The sequence below is a fragment of the Mastomys coucha genome, unplaced genomic scaffold (genome assembly GCF_008632895.1).
Source record: "Mastomys coucha isolate ucsf_1 unplaced genomic scaffold, UCSF_Mcou_1 pScaffold17, whole genome shotgun sequence".
NCBI classification, from domain to species: domain Eukaryota; kingdom Metazoa; phylum Chordata; class Mammalia; order Rodentia; family Muridae; genus Mastomys; species Mastomys coucha.
This window is the reverse complement of record NW_022196899.1, coordinates 27754898-27758131: the sequence shown is the minus strand read 5'-3', so window position 1 is coordinate 27758131 and position 3234 is coordinate 27754898. Positions and strand designations below refer to the sequence as shown.

General features: G+C 39.4%; 1 protein-coding gene across 1 annotated transcript in view; it reads right to left on the bottom strand.

Moving 5' to 3' along the window:
* Fxr1 (FMR1 autosomal homolog 1) overlaps window positions 1-3234 on the bottom strand; it is a 53178-nt gene that overhangs the window by 13323 nt on the left and 36621 nt on the right. The window lies entirely within an intron of this gene.

Here is a 3234-nt window from a genome sequence, read left to right as displayed (position 1 = left end):
TCACTTTGTAGACCAAGCTGGCCTCGAACTCAGAAATCCGCCTGCCTCTGCCTCCCAAGTGCTGGGATAAAAGGCTTGTGCCACCACCGCCCAGCTACAAACCACTTTTTAAACAAATTACTCAAACTGACCATGGTCTTTCAGACTAGAAAAATGATCACAGTAGGCACAGCTTTAAAAATATTAATAATAAGAAAAGAGAGAAAAAAGAAAAACCCAAAAACTTTAGACAAGTTACCCCCTTAAATGCTCAGATAAGACCTTGAGAAGGGTATGGTGGCACATGCCTGTGATTTCAACACTTAAAAGCTGAAGCAAGGGAACTGTTATTAGTTCAATATAAAACAATAGTATCTAAGACAGGGGGGAGCAAAAAGACTAAGTGTTATGTACTTCTGACCATTAAAAGACATTCTCAGGGCTAGTGATACAGCTTAGAGGGAATTAATTGGTCACCAAGCCCAATGACCTAGGTGAATATGATCCCTTGAACGTGGAACTCATCAAGTAGAACAGAAACAGCTTCTGCAGTTGTCCTCACCTCCACACACAATGGCAAACACGCAAGTGCCCACGTGTAACATATGCACACAAACACACAAAAGGAAAAAGATATGCTGACTACAGAGCATTATTATTATCACAATATAAGAATAATGAAATAGGGGGCTGGTGAGATGGCTGAGTGGGTAAGAGCACTGACTGTTCTTCTGAAGGTCCTGAGTTCAAATCCCAGCAACCACATGGTGGCTCAAACCATCCGAACTGAGATCTGAGGCCCTCTTCCGGTGCATCTGAAGACAGCCACAATGTACTTACATATAATAATAAATAAATTAAAAAAAAAAAAAAGAATAATGAAATCACTGAAGAGCAGACACCCAAGTACAAAAATAAACACTGAACAATAATCCCAAACTGATGTTTATTTGGTTAAATTTCAGAACAAGGCACCTTTAAAAAGTAGAGCAAAAAGGGGATAGAGAGATAGCTCAATGTTGCTCTTGCAGTGGGATTTCAGATCCCAGGAGCCAAATGGTGATTTAAAACCATATTTAACTCAAAGTTTCAAGGGATCTGATGCCTTATTCTGATCTCTAAGGGCACCAGGCACACAGCACACATACCTACATGTATACAAAATAATTTTTAAAAAGCAAACCAAAACAGCTAAGTCAAGATTTTCTGCCTTATAAACACTTCTGCTTTCTTATATCTGAGAAATATCAATTTAAACTTCCTGCCAGTTTCCTTTTCTCCTCTCAAAAAATACCTACCAAGTTTTTTAAACAGAGTAGCTCAATACTTTTTGGTTATAAATGTGAATGTATTTTCAAAGTAATCCTATTAAAAATTCTAACACAGATGACTTATTTAGATATAGCAGGTTATGTGGACAAATACCAGGACAGTTACTAAGGATCCAATACAGAAAGCTCCACTGACTGTAATTTCAAGTATCAAGGTACAAAACAAGAATAAAGTTCTGATGGTGTACTAAGAAAATAGCAAATAGATAGGAGGGAGTGCAGAACTTGGGACTGGCGTGCACGTGCACACATATGTATGTGTGTGCACTTTTTATACTGAACCTTGTTACTTGTCTCAATTCCACAAAAACTTTCAAAGGAAAAACTTTACACATTAGAGCAGCATATGAGGTAGGCACTCCCACACAGTATTAAGAATGAAACCAAGCAGCTTGTGTTGACAGAAAGGAGCAGTCTTATCCCCACCTGTCTTATGTAACCAACAAATACTTACATACTCATCAAATATTCAACTGCAGCCCTATGTAATGTATTTGTGCTTCTTAACCCCGGCCTAGAAATAGCAGTAACACCCCCAAGCTACAGAGAAGGTAGTACAGTAAGGTTTTTTGTGTTCTTTTTAAATCAAGGAGAACCCACCAAGAATTATAATCTTTTTGTTTGTTTTTGGTTGGTTGGTTGGTTGGTTTTTCGAGACAGGGTTTCTCTGTGTAGCCCTGGCTGTCCTGGAACTCACTCTGTAGACCAGGCTGGCCTTGAACTCAGAAATCCGCCTGCCTTTGCCTCCCAAGTGCTGGGATTAAAGGTGTGCGCCACCACTGCCTGGCTAAGAATAATAATCTTGCACTGAAATGGGAATACTGAAAAGCTAATAGGGACAGTCAGGCTAAGGGAAGACTCGTTTTGAATACCAATTTTAAAAGTTGTATCTAACCATCACAGCCTTCAGATCAGATTTTATATTGCTGGATACTAGGTGTAGGAGAAACGTGACGATCACAATGTTGGGTACCATTAGTTTTAATCCTTATCAGAAAGGAATCCTAAAGACCATACAAAGCAATCAGAAGTTACATGATACAACACATTTTAAAACAGTGTGATAAAGTCACTGAAAAGTGTTCTGACCCTTGTGAAATGAATGTACAATACTTAAGTTCACTTTTTTTTTTTTTTTTTGGTTTTTCGAGACAGGGTTTCTCTGTGTAGCCCTGGCTGTTGTCCTGGAACGCACTCTGTAGACCAGGCTGGCCTCGAACTCAGAAATCCGCCTGCCTCTGCCTCCCAAGTGATAGGATTAAAGGCGTGCGCCACCACCACCCAGCTAATAAGTTCACTTTTAAGCATACCTCAATTCAATATTTAATACAAAGAAATAAAGAAGTGCTATCAGCTGTAGGCATCTTATAGACACTTAATACCTGGTGTGTCAAGACACTGATCTGAGTTAAACGTTTACAACTTTCCTCTATTAAAAGACTGACTTTTCAAGAGTTAGCAAATTCTCCAAACAGTTCTATACTTAGCAAAACTGAAGGAAGTTGTGTGTTGAATTCTGGTTGATAATTAAATTTAGGGACAACCCGTGGCTTATTTTCAGGCTTTAAAGCCCCAAATCAGCTCTACCAAGCTACCACTAAACCCACAGATTTAAATATCTTAATGTGTGAGTAGCTAATAACAGAACTGTAAGCAAAATATCAACATGAGAAGGGACAGAGAAAGCAATTTCAGAAAGGACAAAACAGAAGAGCAACATGAAATAATGCATGCCAATCAAGAAATGGTCAGTGCTTTTAGATTCTACAAAAAAACCTAAAGAGCAATCAAGAATTGCTTCTGAGCCGGGCAGTGGTGGCACACTACTTTAGTCCCAGCACTTGGGAGGCAGAGGCAGGCTGATTTCTGAGTTTGAGGCCAGCCTGGTCTACTGGGTGAGTTCCAGGACAGCCAGGGCTATACA